The sequence below is a fragment of the Moschus berezovskii genome, chromosome 7 (genome assembly GCF_049115385.1).
Source record: "Moschus berezovskii isolate FMDL1 chromosome 7, NW_MosBer_1.0, whole genome shotgun sequence".
Taxonomy (NCBI): Eukaryota; Metazoa; Chordata; class Mammalia; order Artiodactyla; family Moschidae; genus Moschus; species Moschus berezovskii.
Genome location: NC_142466.1, coordinates 6,941,522 through 6,958,765, shown reverse-complemented (window position 1 = coordinate 6,958,765; position 17,244 = coordinate 6,941,522). Strand labels below are relative to the sequence as shown.

General features: G+C 49.9%; 1 protein-coding gene and 1 long non-coding RNA gene across 5 annotated transcripts in view; one reads left to right on the top strand and one right to left on the bottom strand.

Moving 5' to 3' along the window:
* LOC148777246 (uncharacterized) overlaps nucleotides 1-4,703 on the bottom strand; it is a 61,228-nt gene extending 56,525 nt beyond the window's left edge. The window contains exons 1-2 of one of the 2 annotated variants that reach the window (XR_016037788.1): nucleotides 3,981-4,703; nucleotides 1,334-1,455 (exon numbers count right to left, since the gene is read on the bottom strand). This is a non-coding gene — a long non-coding RNA (uncharacterized LOC148777246). The remainder of the gene's footprint in view (nucleotides 1-1,333; nucleotides 1,456-3,980) is intronic. The other variant, XR_016037787.1, reaches the window with a different exon arrangement.
* A 137-nt stretch (nucleotides 4,704-4,840) lies between these two features.
* The window catches only part of MFAP3L (microfibril associated protein 3 like), a 47,838-nt gene continuing 35,434 nt past the window's right edge, over nucleotides 4,841-17,244 (top strand). For 2 of the 3 annotated variants that reach the window (XR_016037786.1, XM_055428012.2), the window contains exon 1: nucleotides 5,344-5,555. The gene's annotated coding sequence lies outside the window, so the exon portion shown is untranslated. Of the gene's footprint in view, nucleotides 5,087-5,343; nucleotides 5,556-17,244 lie in introns of those variants that run through there. The other variant, XM_055428013.2, reaches the window with a different exon arrangement.

The window sequence follows — 17,244 nt, the reverse complement described above, 5'->3', positions numbered from 1 at the left end:
GCACCACCTGGGAAGCCCCTTCTGTTCTAGCACATAATTGCTGAAAAATGAGTGAAGCATGGACTCACCGCCACAAAAACCACACCTCTACTCACGCTTCCCCTTGGAGTTCTCGGGTGCCGGGTCCACGGTCCCTCCCACCCAGGTCTGCAGGCTGCAGGTGCCCCTCTGGGCAAAGTCCAGGGCAGAGCGGCACTCAACATAGGCACAGGGTCTCCTGACTGGAGTTCCTGGGGCGCCTCTCTGTGTCTCTGTTTCTCACTTGCCGATCAGCGACACAGTTGTCAGTTTCATTACACAGGTCACTCAACTTTGACCCATGGTGGGGAAGGGGATGTCTGCCCTTCCTCCTTTCAGAGGTGACTGTAAACTCAAAGACCAGAACAAAGGCTACACACAAGAGATCACTTTCTCAGTATCCACCAGAAACAGCTCTGAAGTCCGGTTTTAGAAAGCCCCCACCCTCACCCACCTCCCAGGCAGGCTGTCTGCAGAGAGGTGCCCTCCCCCAACCTTCCTGCACCAACACGTCTCCTCTGGGGAAAGCCCTGCACACAGAGGTGACTCCCGGATTCATCCCTCTCCTGCCCATAAATCACGCCCCCAATCCGAGTCACAATCCGGAATGAAATCCGGGGGGCAGCAGGCTCAGCTGGAAGGTAAGCAGGGCTTTGCCTTGACCTCAGAGGGCAGTTGGAGAGGGTGTGAGCCCCAGCTGGGTCACCAGTCCCATGTGAGTCACAGGCGGCCCTTTGCTCTGCCGGTGTCTGGCTGACTGGTCCAACCACACACATGCCCACACCCCTCAGAGGACCAGCATCAGTGCTCCGTCTATATCCAGAACAAGGAAGGGAATGCTTCCTAACACTGACTCAGGCTTCCCCCACCCGCGCCATGCCTGTTCAGGCTCCCAGGAACAAGGACACTGCCTAATGAGAGTCACGCTGCACCTCCCAGACTCTTCCGGGAAGGGGTCAAGTCAGAGCATCCACAGCCCCCTAACCCCCTTCAAGGGGGCTGCCCTGAGGACATGAGTGCCGGGGACTCACATGTGGCCTGACAGCCACCAAGTAAAGCACACAGAGGGACAAGAAGATGCCTTATCTTGTGCTGGTGAGGACCCCCAGACTCCCCAACACAGGCGCTGGCTGATCAACAAGCACACACACAGGCAACACTTCTGAGACAGCTTATCTGACACGCTTCCCGCCCACATGCAGCTCTCTATCTGAGAAAAGCACGACAGGGGCAACTTGAAGTTCTGGACTAGTCAGTGTTTTTCTTTTACCCATAAGACACACAACTGTGTTTCTCAAATGAACCCAGAAATCACCTGGACAGCTTGTTGAACTTGCTGGCTCCGGTCTGCTCTGCCCAGGAGGTCTGGGTGTGCCAACCAGCCCCAGATAATCTGAAGCAGGGGCCAGTCCCACCACAGTCAGCTCCAAGTTGGTCCTGCAAGGCAGGCAACGAGATCCAGGAGAGATGCAAAAAGTATGTTTCTTCTAAACGGTTAATCTGCCCTCCCTGGTGCCACATTCTCAACAGGAAAAAAACACACAATCTATTCTAAGAGTAACCTGTAATTAGAAGGCTATGACTATGCCGTAGAAGGAAACAAGGAGAGGGGGCAAAGGAGTCTGTGGATTAATGAGCAAGACCATGCGGAACTCTGCAGCCACAGACTGATAAACAAGGACCTGAGACTGGCTCGGCAAACACACCCTGACCTCTGAAGCGGAAGAAAATCCACTGGGCCAAAGGTCAGATCTGAGGTCTCACTTACATCACTCCAAGGAGCACAGCCATTCAGCAAATTGCATATGATGTACTTTGTTCTAGTATTTTTCCTTACAATTCTCAGAAAGGATATTTTTTTGCAGCATTATTTTTTTACTGTCATTTTTTAAAATTATGAAAATATGACAACATTTCTGGGAGGCCCAGAAAATACAGAACAAAGTTACATATGGTTCCACTATATATTACAATTATTTTTAAGTAGATAAATTAAGATTTTTAGTTGGAGTTTTAATATAAAAATCTCAAAAATTAACAGAATGAAAATATAGAAAAGTAGAAAGATACAGTAGACCTGAAAAGTACTGTGAAAGAATTCAATATAATTAAGATTTATACAATTTTCACACAACAGCATAATACAAATTCTATTCAAGTTCCCATAGACTGTAAACTAGGAGATACTGGAACATATCCAGGGACAAAAAACCAGGTGCAAAAATTCCATGGGCTAAAGGTATTGAAATCATACAGAATCTGTTCTATCACTATGGAGTTCTGTTAGAAATCAATGTTAAAAGATACTTGAAAATAACTCACATGTTTTCAAGTGCAATGTGACAAAGAGAGATCTTTGACTTAATCATCAAAAGCCTCAATAAAATCGAAAGACTGAAAAAACACAGAGGGTAATTACAGAGAAGAAAGCATTTAAATGAGAAATCAATACCAGATACTTTCAAATGCCCATGTATTTGGAAATTAAATCTCCACTTCTAAATGGTGAGTGTATTTAAGAAGCCATGGGCTTTCCAGGTGTCACAGTGGTAAAGAATCTGCCTGCCAATGCAGAATATACAGGCGATGCGGGTTCTATCCCTGGGCTGGGACAATCCCCTGGAGGAGGAAATTGCACCCACTCCAGTATTCTTCCCTAGGAGATCCCATGGACAGAGGAGCCCGGTGGGCCACAGTCAGACACAACCGAGCACACACAAGACCAAGAAGCTGTAACAAGGAAAATCAGAAAATATTTGTACCAGAATCTGTTGCATGCAGCTGAAGCTGCTCAATGCAACTAAACACAATGTGGAATCTTGAAAAGAATTTTTTAAATTAATGAAGTTGAAATATTATATGAGTGCATAAATCTATCATTCATGTATTAAGCATAGTCTTAATGAGGACAGAGAGTGTCCACAGGAGCTTGTGCAGTCATGCTGCCACGGTTCAGTGGAGGTGAAGGAAAATGAATCAAGGTCAGGTGTGTCAGATGGAGACAAAGCATATGGAACAGGCAAGGTGCCCACAAGGAAGCCCTGGGAAAGTCAGAGAACATCCAACCTGCACTGGGTGTTGAAGAAGTCTGAGCAAGGGGTGAGCAAGACAAAAGCAGGCACAGGAGAGCTACAGGAACACAGAGGCGTGACTTTGCATGCAAGTCACTGGGATGGGGGACATGCTAATTCACAGAGGGAGCGGGGGCCGGTTCACGCTTAAACTCGGACTTTATCCTGAAGGCACTGGGAATCCACGGGGAATTTTTAGCAGACATATGGAAATACAGTTTGCTCAGAAAGAAGAGTGTGTGGAGACAGGATGGATTGAAGAGATCACTAAGAGAGGATCCTTCTGGAACGTCAGTTACTCTGTGGTTGATGGCCAAGATCATGCGACTGAAGAGGGTGGCACAGGTGGTGGGTCTGCCCCCAGTGACGTCTACCGGCAGGTGGGTGGGCCAGCAACTAGCTGGACAACAGGGGAAAGTGGATGAGGGACTCTGGGACAACATCCGTAAGGGTGTACAGCTAAGAAGGGTACCAGTCACCGAGCTAGGACACGCTGGTGAGGGGCAACCACAGCTCACCAGTTCTGCTGGGGACAGGCCGGGTGCAAGTTCTCACCCATCCTCTCCCAGGCTAGCCTCTTCCCGCTGAGGACCGCCAAGGGGCCTGGGCAAGCTCAAGAGCAGGGCTAATGACTGGGGAGAGAGGCGGAACCCCAGCACAAGGTAGGACTCTGAGAAGTGCCAGAGCAAGCTTCCCAGGAAGTTCTTTGCCTGCGTGACCTTCCACAACAGGTGGTGTCTCCCAGCACGCTGGCGCTGCCCTGGGACCCGAAGAGGGGAAAGTGATGCCGCCCCACGTAGGGGATCCCACCACAGCGCAAAACCTGGGGGGCCAGAGCTCCCCGCTCCCCGCATCCCAGGCCAGGCGGGAAACAGGCCTCACCCCACTGACCTGAAGGCACCTCTCTGGGGTCTTTAGTTGACGCCTCTCCAGCCCTCAGACTCTCCTCGCTGGAAGCTCTCCGTTTCGGTCCTCTCCTCTCTGACCGTGACCCAAGAAGTTCCCATGCCCACCTCAAGGTCGTCCAAGGTGGCCAAGCGCAGTCCTGCAGGGCCCTGGAGAGCGTGGGGTCTCAGAGGGAGACCTGTCTGAAGACAAAGAGGACTATCACTTTGCAAAATGACCTGAGAGTGAGGACAGGGCCTTAATGTTTGAAAAACCAGGAGACAATGTTGTGTCCTCGTGCGGTTGTCAAAGATGCTTCCTACCCTGGAGACAGGAATGAAGGGTTCAGGCTTCCTGAAAGAAAAAACCAGCTGAAAGTTCCTGTGATCATGAAAGTAATGTTGAAATAGGGTTTCTAGGTCCACTCGCTCGTGAGCCAGACCCCCTCCACGCCCGGCGCGGCCGCTTCCCGCGCACCTGCGCCCGGACCGCGCACCTGCGCCGCCCCTGCGCCGTCCGACCCCGAGGCCCTGCTGCGTCCAGACGCGGCGGCGAGCGGGCGAGCATGCTCAGTCGGGTCCTGACCCGCTTCTGCGGCCGGGCCGGCGGCGGGGACCGGCACGCTAGCCCGCGAGGCTCACAGGGGACGGGGAGAGAGCGGCGTGAGGGGAGCCGAGCAGGGTCAGCCTGCCCTCGTGGGGCTGCAGCCCGGCGAACGTCGGCCCCGCGGCGCCGCGAGGAGTCCGCCGCGCCGGGTTTTCGCCGCAGCCCTGGGGGCGGGCCCCGGGAGCTGGTGTGGGCGTGGCCGGGCGTGGCCGCCGCGGCGGGGGCGGCCCTGGAAGGAGCCGGGTCCCGGGCCCCGCCCCGCGCGGGCCGGCGGGTCTGCAGAGAGGCTCGCTTGCAGAGCCAGGCCGGGCCGCTCAACTTCTGCAGGCGCCTTGGGAAACCTGTCTTTCTTTCTAACTGAAAAAGCCCCGCAGTGGTCACTAGAGAAAACTTAGAAAACTACAAGTAGTCTAGAAGGAGGTCTAGAATCCCGAGCGCCGGCTCAGAAGCCGCCGTTGACGTCCCGCTCCTGCGGCTGCTCGCGGCCGCACGGGGTCCCTGCAAGGGTAGGTGCGGGAGCGGTGCAGCGTCGCGGGTCCAGCGCGGGTCCCCAGCCTTGAGGGCCGGAGCCCGGGGCTCCCCCGGGACTGCCGAGGCCGCACGGAGCGGGCGCTGGCCGGGGACAGCCGGGCGCGGGGTCCCGCCACGGGGCCGCTAGGACCGAGGGGCCGCGCCCCACCTCCCGGCCCTGGTCCCTCCCCGCGGGCCGGCCCACCGCCCCCAGCCCCGCCGCTCGCCCCGCCCCGCCGCGCTGCAGCGAAGACCCGGCGGCGCCGCGGCGCGCGCACTGGGCATGCTCCGCCCAGCCGCTCGGCTCCGCTCTGCTTGGCTCCGGGAGGCTCCGCAGCCCGCACATCAGCCGGCGCGGGGGCAGGGACAGCCGCCGAGAGGCTGCGGGCGTCGGCGCGGCGCGGATCCCGGGCTGGCCATGGCGAGGAGCGCGCGGTGGCAGCCGGAGTGGCGAGGCGGCGTCAGGTTAGCCGGGTTAGCTGGGCGCCGGCGGGCAGGGCGCGGGCGGTGGGGAGCCCTGCACCGCGTGGTGGCCGAGTCGCCCCGGTCGCGGCCGCGCAACTTTGGGGCGCTGGGGCTGGAGGAGCCCGCGGCTGGGGCTGCGCTCTGGGAGGCGCCCGGGTCCCTGCAGTGGGCTCCAGGGTCGCAATATGCTGCGGGATCCCAGAGCAGCGGTTTGGGGACACCGCGTCCCAGGCTCGTGTCATAGCCCTCCCACGGCGAGGAGCACGGTGTGCACCGCGCGCAGCCGAGGAGCCGGCAGTTCTTGGAGGAAATGGGACGTCAAGCCACGGCGCGGCCTTCGCCGATTCCGGGCCGCCCGGGTCACCGGACCTTAGTGACCGGGATGGGGGGTGTGCACTGTCCTGGGCCCCGCAGGCCCCGAGTGCTGGCGGCGCATCCTGGTGCCGCAGGAAAGCGGGGAGCTGTGCGCGCAGGGAGCCGCCGCCTCCGCTGGAGCTCCCGGAGTTTGTCGCATTTGACTCCATGGCAAGTTGACATCGAATTGCTTCATGGCGTGGAATGGGAAAACGTGCTTCATCGGCTTAAAAAACAGAGTAGTTGCAAAGCCGATTTATTTTAAGCTCGACTGTTAACCCGCCTTCCCGTCCCCCCTCCAAAAAAAAAAAAAAAACTTGAGCTTGCAAGATTTATAAAGAAAACTAGCAAAAAGGAAAAAAAAAATGTAGGTGCATTATCTGCTCACAGTGTAGAAAAGAATCTGTTATGGTTGAATTGTCATTGTTTTTCAGAAGTTGGGTTACTGTAGCCATCTTTATTGTGCGGTATTTTATATGTATAAGAACTTGGAAATACCGTGTGGCTGAAGCGCAGTGTTTTTTTGATAAAGTTTTGTCACTTTTGCTTCTAAATGAAACATTTTTTCTTAGTTGCTACTATGCTAAACATAGTAAAATTGTTCAGGATGAAATGGAACATGGAAAAAAAATGTTTTCAGAAAGGAGTAAGTTAAAACAATGTAGTTCTACTGGGCTTATAATTTTCATGACAAATGCAGTTTGTAGATCCCACCACATTTTTTGCTGGTTCTTGAAACATTTGGCACCATTGCCACCCTTATGATTACTGGATTTCAGGAGTAAGTTAAACAATCCTTATTCCAGTGGGGAACATTTCTGCATGTAACTGAAGTTCTAATTCTCAAGCTGGTGTCCATAAGCACCACTTAGTGGATACAGTTGTTTTATTTATTAAGCGTATTACAAAACATCTGCTTTGTGCTCTTTATAGATTCTAATAGACTTTTGAGGTGCAGTTGCTTTTCATTGGGTTGTGAATAGCTTTTAATGTTTGTTCGTGGGTGAGGTGGTGCCGGCTCTCATTCCAAATGCTCTAAACCATTTCCCCATTTGGGTTGTGTGCCTTGCCTGTAGGTGACTGAGATTTAATAACAAGAGCATTTGACTCCATAGCAAGTTGACATCGAATTGCTTCATGGCATGAAGTGGGAAAAATGGGAAAACAGGTTGCACAAGAACAGCAACATGCTGACTCTGCAAATCAGACCTGCAATTCTTCATTTTAGTCAAAAAGTTTGGTTGGTGGTATTCATTGCTCCTAAACATTTTTCTTAAAGTATTTATAGAAAATTTTAGAAGTCTGAGAAAGAACCAAGTCAAATATTGAGAAAATGTGCTTCCCCTTTCTGAAGAAGTGCATCCAGTTCAAAATCTCCTGTGTATACTACATACATGTAAAGCTTATCAGGTGTGGTGGGACTCGTGTTCTCAGGCTGCTTCCTAATACCAAATAGTTATTGTGGCGAAGTTGCTTTTAACCCACAGCACAGTAGTCAGAGTTGGTCAAGAATCATCTCTTGGAATTCAGAAGTAGTGCATGTGCCCAGTCACTAACTCGTATCCGACTCTTTGTGACCCTGTGGACTGTAGTTCACCAGGCTCCTCCTCTGTCCATGGGATTTTTCAGGCAAGAATACCAGAGTGGGTTGCCATTGCCTTCTCCTGGGGCAGAAATAGTGCAGATAATAATTCCCCAATGCAGCATCTAACCAAGCATTTGGTGTGTGGCTCACCCTTTTCAAGCCAAGCCCAGGAGGACATTTGACAGCACTTTGTGATCTATGGCAAATCACAGAAAAGTTAGAAAAGGGTTTCCCTGGTAGCTCACTGGTAAAGAATCTACTTGCCAATGCAGGAGACACGAGTTTGATCCCTGATCTGGGAGAATCACACATGCCATGCAGGAGACACAAGTTTGATCCCTGATCTGGGAGAATCACATGTGTCGTGCAGGAGACACGAGTTCGATCCCTGATGTGGAAGAATCACACGTGCTGTGCGGCAGCTGAGCCTGTGCTCCACAACTGCTGAAGCCCATGTGCCCTAGAGCCTGTGCTGTGCAACACGAGAAACCTCTGCAATGAGAAGCCTGTTCGCTGCAACTAGAGAAAAGCTTGTGCAGCAATGAAGACCCACCACAGCCAAAAAATAAATAAATAAATTATAAAGTTAGAAACAGCCTTAGATGCAAATGGTTGATTTTAAGTTTGCTGAAAAACCCCCCTAGAATGGTTAAAGGTTTATTAAAGGGCTTGGTTGATGATGTGATAAGGACCAGTGAAGAGCTGTCAGAACTAGTTTCTAAGTTATACTCAACACAGAAGCCCTATGTGTTTATTGTTCTTGCTTCTGTCTGAGGTCTTTACTCATTAAAACATCAGATTCATTTTTCCTCCCCACCGTCTTTATAGTCCAGCCCCTGAGGCTGCAGAAATGAGTAAGACATGGTGATTCACAATCTAGTCAGAGAGACAGGCTTGAGCACAAATAACAAGGTAAGTGCTGCCCAAGAGGCGTCTGTACCAGGAACCAGAAATGTGCAGGAAGGAGGCCCTTGGGGTGGAAGGGGAGGGGGCCTCATGATAATAGTGATAATATTAGGAATGCCTGAGGAATTGGATAGGCGTCTTCTGGCCGGAAGTGGGCTCTCCAGACAGACAGACCACCATGATGATAGTTAGGCTAATACCCTCCCTCCCTGCCCAAGGTGTCCACTTCTGGAGTTTGCAGGTATGATTAGATGGAGGATCTGGAGATGGACAGATTGTTCTGAGTTATCCAATGGGCCCCATATCATCACAAGCATGCTTACAAGTGGAAGAGAGAAGCAGAGTGTGTGTGTGTGTGTGTGTGTGTGTGTGTGTATATGCTCAGTCACGTTCAACTCTTTTGGGACCGCATGGACTGCGCACCAGTCCCTTCTGTCCTTGGGATTTCCCAGGCAAGAATACTGGAGAGGGTTGCCATTCCCTTCTCCAGGATCTTCCCAACCCAGGGAACCTGAGTCTCCTACACCTCCTGTATTTCGGGCAGACTATTTACTGCTGAGCCACCAGGGAAGCACAGTCAGTGTCGGATGCACGTGAGGAAGACTCGCTGGCCATTGCTGCCCTTGAAGATGGACGGGCCAGGGAACGGGGCGGGAGGCAGGGGCAGGACAGCCGGGGAAGCTGGTGAAGCTGAGGACACGGATGTCCCTCACCCACCTCCCTGCCAATTCCTTGCTTAGCCCATCCTGACCCATGCAGAACTTCTCACCTGCAGAATCAAAAGATAACAGAGGTGTGTTCTAAGTCACTAAGTTTGTGACTTGGTGCCTTAGGAGGGAGCCCGAGCAAGGCCATCTGACCATACACAAGGAAAGGTCTGGTGTGATGGGATCGGGGGCTGGGGCAGACGAGTTTGGATTTCATCCTATTCTTGATAAATAATGGAACATCACCTAAGGACTTTTAAACAGCAGCCTGTGATAGACAAACTGCTGCCGTTTTATCTTCCTAAACCCCAGGATTCACAGGGCAGTTTGACAAAGGTCGTGTAACCTGACGTGGTCCGTGGCAGTGGGGAATCTGGAACCAGCGTGTCATATAACTCAGTTCTCCTCCTTAATCTGAAGTGACCTTAGTATGCATGTGTGAAATTAACAGTTTAAGATGGAACTTCCCTGGTGGTCTAGTGGCTGAGACTCCTTGCTCCCAACGTGGGAGGGCCTTGGCTTCACTCTCCTGTCCAGGGGACTAGATCCCACATGTCACAGCTGAGAGTCCGCATGCTCCAACTAAAGATCCCGAGTGCAGCAAGGGAGATGGAAGATGCGTGGGCTGCAGCTAAGACCCAGTGCAGCCAGAAAACTAATTTTAAAAAAGAGCTTGAGGAAACTTGCATTCACAATTCATTAGTACAGGAAGAATGGAGACAGTAAAGCAATGGAGTGGTCACGTTTTGACTATTTTGTTTCTGTTTGTTGTCCTTTCATTAAAGTATAGTTGTACACTATTATATAAATTACAGGTATATAATACAGTGATTCACACTTTTTTAAAGGTTGTACTTCTTCTATAGTTTTTATAAAATACTGATTTTGTTCCTGTATTTTACAGTATATCCTTGTAGCTTATTTTGTTATTTAATTTTTACAGTGTTGTGATTCTGCTTACAACAATGCAGATCAGCCGTAATGATACATATTAACACATCTGCTCCCTCCGAGCCTCCCTCCCCTCCCCATCCCACCCCTCTAGTTCATCACGGAGCGCCAGACTGAGCTTCCTGTCACCGTCCTAACAGACGGCTGCTCTGCTGAATGCACACGGAGCGCAGCAGACATGAGCACGGGGCGAGTCTGTGGGCAAGTCAGGCTGAACCTGCTACCTTGAGGCGATGCCAGGTCACCTGGGCCAACTCTGACCAGTGGGCGGGAGCTGTCTGCCATGCCATGGGCTCGTAGGGACTCAACTGAGAAACTGCCAGCCCCGTCAGCAGGGTTTGCTGTAGGCTGCGTATTTGCTGGGCAGCAAGTGACAGTTATCAGACCAGGCACCCTAACTTACGGATTTAAACGTAAGGAATCCAATCATTCTTTCCCGTCTCTTTTATGTACAGTCTCTTTCACGTACAAGGGCTTCATGTCGGTCCTGTAAACGCCTGTGGTTGGGGTGAATTGACATCTCTGTGTGTCTGGAAAGCCAAATCTGAAGCAATCTTCTACCTTAGTGTGACAAGAGTAGCTCCAAGTTGAAACGGAACTACATGTAAAAAAATTAGTAAGGGAGAACAGATTTTTCCAACAACATGGTAAAGGAAGCTCTGCGATGACAAAATCCAATCCTAGGAACAACACTGAGACGTGATCAAAACTTACCTTAATGAAAACACAGCTATGAATCTACAGTTTAGCTTCCACCTGCATAACTTTGTAAGGTTTATACCTAGACTTCCTTAATTGACTATAAAGATACAATAACTATTATTTTACACTGTACAGGACAAGCTCAGTATAAACTGTTCTGTCTTGAAGCTCCTCTCCCTTTGGCTCTGAGATACAGGTTTGGTGTTCTCTAAGGGTTTATCTTTTCTTTCCTGGTTTCCTACTCCTCTCATCATGAGGTCCGTTGTGTTCCTTCTGGGTGATCTGTTTTTCTCCGTGACCGTACCAGTCGCTCACACACCGGTGTCCCCAAACCTCTGACTTCAGATAAGCCTGTCTCATCCATTCACTGATTCAGCAAATATTGATGACCTGAGAGCTCATAATCGAGGGGAAGGACAGCTGTGCACAAAGATGATCACAGTGAAAGTGTGAGGTTCTGGGTGAAGCTCAGTAAGCAGAGGAGTCTCTGGGGCTATCTGGGGAGTCCTGGTTGGCTTTGACCCAAGACTTGCGGGCTGAGTAGGGGTTTCCAGGTGTGTGAGCCTGGAAGGCAGCACATCTGGAGGACACAGCGCTGAGAGAGCTCTGGACCGAGGCTATAGAGGCTGGCGGGCAGGAGTCTGAATGGAGGATCCCGTGTGTCCTGCCGTGGACCTCAGCTTTACACCAGTGGCGGGATGAGACCTGGAGGACGTCTGAGTCAGATTCTCAGAGTCAGCCCGCTTCAGCAGCCCTTGGTGTGTGGATTGAAGGCAGGCCAGCAGGACGGGATCCATCGGGGCAGTGCTGGTCAGGAGTGAGCGCTTAAACCAGCACAGCCCTGCCTGCGACAGCCGCAGGGGCCCCGGGGGAGAGAAGGCCCACCTGTCAGGTGTGTGACAGCTCCTTCTGGAGGACTGTGGGCCATGAGACTGGTTTAACCAGAGGGAACTGATGCTGACAGGGGTGGAGCAGGAAAGCCCAGGTTAGTTAGTGTCTCTCAGTCATGGCCCACCCTTCACAGCCCCACTGACTGGACCCGCCAGGCTCCTCTGTCCCTGGGAGTCTCCAGGCAAGAATACTGGAATGGGCTGCCATTCCCTTCTCCGGGGGAATCTTCACACCCAGTGATGGAACCCTGGTCTCCTGCAGTACAGGCAGATTCTTTACCATCTGAGCCACCAGGAAGCCCCAGGGCTGTAGTCAGAACTGCATTGCTGCAGGGCACAGACTTCCTAAGCCAGGCAAGGGAGAAAGAAAGAAAGGATTAATTCTCTGGTGATTATCCAACTTGGTTGGTCAGTTTTCATTCCAGTGCCAAAGAATGCTCAAACTCCTGCACAATTACATTCATCTCACACGCTAGCAAAGTATTTCTCAAAATTCTCCAAGCCAGGCTCCAACAGTTTGTGAACAGTGAACTTCCAGATGTTCAAGCTAGATTTAGAAAAGGCAGAGGAACCAGAGATTAAATTGCCAACATCCGTTGGATCATCAAAAAAGCAAGAGAGTTCCAGAAAAACATCTACTTCTGCTTTATTGACTACACCAAAGCCTTTGACTGTGTGGATCACTACAAACTATGGAAAATTCTGAAAGAGATGGGAATACCAGACCACCTAACCTGCCTCCTGAGAAATCTGTATGCAGGTCAAGAAACAACAATTAGAACTGGACAGGGAACAACAGACTGGTTCCAAATTGGGAAAGGAATATACATCAAGGCTATATATTTTCACCGTGCTTATTTAACTTATATGCAGAGTACATCATGAGAAATGCTGAACTGGATGAAGCATAATCTGGAATCAAGATTGCCGGGAGAAATATCAATAACCTCAGATATGCAGATGACACCACCCTTATGGCAGAAAACGAAGAAGAACTAAAGAGCCTCTTGATGGAAAGTGAAAGAGGAGAGTGAAAAGGTTGGCTTGAAGCTCAACATTCAGAAAACTTAGATCATGGCATCCAGTCCCATCACTTCATGGCAAATAGATAGGGAAACAACGGAAACAGTGACAGACTTTATTTTGTGGGGCTCCAAAATCACCACAGATGGTGACTACAGCCATGAAATTAAAAGATGCTTGCTCCTTGGAAAAAAGTTATGACCAACCTAGACAGCATATTAAAAAGCAGAGACATTATTTGCCAACAAAGGTCTATCTAGTCAAAGTTATGGTTTTTCCAGTAGTCATGTACGGATGTGAGAGTTGGACTATAAAGAAAGCTGAGTGCTGAAAAATTGATGCTTTTGAACTGTAGTGTTGGAGAAGACTCTTGAGAGTCCCGTGGACAGCAAGGAGATCCAACCAGTCCATCCTAAAGGAAATCAGTCCTGAATATTCATTGGAAGGACTGATGCTGAAGCTGAAACATCCAATACTTCAGCTATCTGATGTGAAGAACTGACTCATTGGAAAAGAACCTGATGCTGGGAAAGAGTGAAGGCGGGAGGAGAAGGGGACAACAGAGGATGAGATGGTTGGATGGCTGGACTCAATAGACATGAGTTTGAGTAAACTCTGGGAGTTGGTGGGACAGGGAGGCATGACGTGCTGTGGTCCATGGGGGTCACAGATTCGGACACGACTGAGCAACTGTACTGAACTGAACCAATTATCCAGCTTCTGGTCAGAAGTCTGGGGCTTGCCAAGGAGACTGAAAGGAAATCGGTGTGGGTAGAATTCCTAATTCTGGATTTAGAAGGTGACTCTTTTAGAAACTGGGAAAAGGAAATGCCAACCCACCCCAGTATTCTTGCCTGGAGAATCCCATGGACAGAGCCTGGCAGGCTGCAGTCCATTGGGTCGCAGAGAATTGGACACAACTGAAACGACTGAGCACTGCACTCTGTTAGACAGTGGGCTGGAGTTGCTTCTTTGTCATCAGTGGGAAAGAGGAAGCTTGCTGGGCAGATATTTAAATAGTGTCCTAACCCTTTCCTTCCATTGAGGATTTGAGGTGGTTGATGGTTTGAGGAGGAGTGGAAGGGAATCATCTGCTTCTTAAAAAAAAAAAAAAAAAATCGAAGAATTGGAGTCGGTACCCATTGACAGAACTGGAGGTGGCAGATTGGGGTTCCTTAAAGCAGTAAGTCTCCTGTACAAGACGGGACATGATTATTTCCATGTCTGTCTCTTTACAGAGGAGCCTGGTGGGCTACAGTCCAGGGGGTCACAAAGAGACATGACTGAGCAGCAAACACTACCCTGGGCTTTCCTGCCCCAACCTCCCCCTCCCGCCCGCCGCTTCCATCTCCCTGGTTGAACGTGTGTGGTGGGCAGTCTCTCTGCCCTCAGTCCCTGTGGAAGGGGTCGTCACACAGCTGACAGATGCTCCAGCCGCGCCGGAGTTGTGATGCCTCTTCTCCCTTCTGCCCACATGGCTGCTGTGTCCAGGGCTGTGCCTGATTTAAGTGCTTCTCCCCTCTGATGAGCACTTTCCCCCTACTTTCTCGAATGTGACGAGAGCTCTTTGACGTTTTTGGCAGTGGGGACCATCCCACGTTGGCCCACTGACTCCTTTGTCCACTCTAAAGGGGTAGTTAGGTGTATAACCCCTGTGCTTTTTTAAAGGTAAAGAGCCCACTTTCTCTGGCCCTCAGCAGGAGAAGGCATTGGAGTGAAGAAGGCATTGGAGTGAAACTTGGTTTGGCTCCAAGCTTCACCCAGGTCTTCACTCTGGGTCTGCACACCCCAGCATGGCCGTGGAATGGCTTAAACTTCCAGCAGCTGCGGAGCTTGCTCACTTCTCAGATGCTGTTGTTAGTTTCATCCTATAGATTTTTGTTCCTGGACTGGGTGGAAGGAAGGTTTTTGTCCTTCAGGGTTTGGACAGCCCTAGGTATTGGTCTCTGAGTGAGTCTAGCTCTCATTAGACATCCCAAAGGTAACCTGGTTTTTGAAATCCATTTTAAAATGCTTTTGAGGAACTTGAAATTAATTTTCAGAAAATGCTTGAATATTACTAATCCTTTGCTTTACTGGGGACTGGGCTTTTCCCGCTATGCATCTGACCCCAGGACTTCTGGTAGGCCTGACCCTTCTGCCTTTGTAGGGGCTCCATCTCTTCATTTCTCTGGGTTCTACTGACTCCTCTTCCTCTACTGGAGTAATGGATCTCTGTCCTGAAATCCTCTTTATCATTGCTCCTAAGAAGCCCTGGACTGAAGGAGTGCCCTCATATGCTGGCGTTCTCAAGATGAGCATGCACAGCAAATGCATTGCATGTTGTTGGTGCTGTTCAGTGGCTAAGTGGTGTCCAACTCTCGTGACCCCATGGACTGCAGCTTGCCAGGATCCCTGTCCTTCACTTTCTCGGGGAATTTGCTCAAACTCACGTCAGTTGAGTTGGTGATGCCATCCAACCATCTCATCCTGTGTCTGCTTCTCCTCCTACCCTCAATCTTTCCCAGTATCAGAGTCTTTTCCAATGACTTGGCTCTTGCTGCATGAGTCCTGCTAAAATGTCCTGTGAGGAAGATTTTTGTTTTTGATGGGTGGGCCATGCCCTCCTGCTGGAAAACTCTCCCATCTCCTTTTCTTGCCCTTCAAGTCTCGGCCAACCCCAGTGAACATTCTGGGACCTTTCCAGCTGGCCTTCTCTGAATTTCTGCAGTATTTACTCAGTTTAGTGCTTAATTATGTATTGCTCTGTATACAGGTATCACCAGGAATATAAGCGCCTAGAGTGTAAAGATCTGGTCTTAAGAAATTTCTTAAGCCCCGAGCAATATGAGATAATAGTGGGCCTCTTAAATACTTTGAGGTCCAATTAATTGAGATGACTGAGTCTTAATTGTTTTTATCACTGAGAGGAATCTAACTGCCCAGCTGAGAAATCATCGAGAACACCTGTGCTCAGCCTAGCAGGGCCTTCTCCCGTTAGAGCCTGGAGAGAAGCAAAGCTTCCTTCGAGGAGTGCATTGTTGCTGTTCAGTTGCTCAGTCGTGTCTGACTCTGCAACACCAGGCCTCCCTGTCCATCACCAACTCCCAGAGCTTGCTCACACTCATGTCCATTGAGTTGTTGCTGCTGTCCAACCATCTCATCCTCTGTCGTCCCCTTCTCCTCCCGCCTTCAATCTTTCCCAGCATCAGGGTCTTTTTCCAGTGAGTCAGCTCTTCACATCAGGTGGCCAGAATATTGGAGTTTCAGCTTCAACATCAGTCCATCCAGTGAACACCCAGGACTGATTTCTTTTAGGATGGACTGGTTGGATCGCCTTACTGTCCAAGGGACTCTCAAGAGTCTTCTCCAACACCAGGGTTCGAAAGCCTCAGCTTCTCGGAGCTCAGCCTTCTTTATGGTCCAATTCTCACATCCATACATGACTACTGGAAAAACCTTTGTTGGCAAAGTAATGTTTCTGCTTTTTAATATGCTGGATAGATTGGTCATAGCTTTTCTTCCAAGGAAGAAGCATATTTTAATTTCATGGGTGCAGTCACCATCTGCAGTGATTTTGGAGCCCAAGAAAATAAAATCTGTCACTGCTTCCATTTTTTTCCCTATTTGCCATGAAGTGATGGGACTGGATGCCATGATCTTAGTTTTCTGAGTGTTGAGCTTTAAGCCAACTTTTTCACTCGCCTCTTTCACCTTCAAGAGGCTCTGTAGTTCTTCAGTTTCTGCCATAAGGGTGGTGTCATCTGCATATCTGAGGCTATTGATATTTCTCTGGGCAATCTTTATTCCAGCTTGTGCTTCATATAGCCCGGCATTTCACATGATGTACTCTGCATTTAAGTTAAATAAGCAGGGTGACAATATACAGCCTTGACGTACTCCTTTCCCAATCTGAAACCAGTCTGTTGTTCCATGTCTGATTCCAACTGTGGCTTCTTGACCTGCATACAGGTTTCTCAGGAGACTGGTAAGGTGATCTAGTATTCGCATCTCTGTAAGAATTTTCCAGTTTGTTGTGATGGAAAATACTAAATCCACGTTTTCAACTTTCTTCTGGTGTTTTTGTGAAGATAATTGTCCACAGAGTCACATTGAAACACACTTAAACTTTAGGGAAGATTGACCTTAAGATATATGCATTGGACTCAGCTAGAAGGTTATTCTGGTTCAAACACATTTTGGAAATTATTGCTCTATATCCAAAATTTTAAAACAATAACTTAAAAAATAATATGAAAATATTTAAAAATCACCACTTGAAAATGGCAGTTACGGCAGTTTGGTCATTAGTGGCATTTAGCCAGTTTGCCCTGGCCATGACATCCGACCCCCAGTCACTGTGGCCAGGTGACAGGAGCCCCAGCCAGGGTTACAGGGTTCTACGGGGCCTCTCCTGTACGGGCGGGCAGCTTGGCCTTGGCCTCTTTCGCTGTCAGTGTAGACAGGTCTACACGGTCCTTCCCCGTGTCATAGGGTTGTGGCAAGGCTCCGAGAGGTAATATCCGAGGGTGTGTCTTGTAAATCATAAATGCCGGATGAGTATAAGGGATGTTGTTTTCATGCTGTTAACA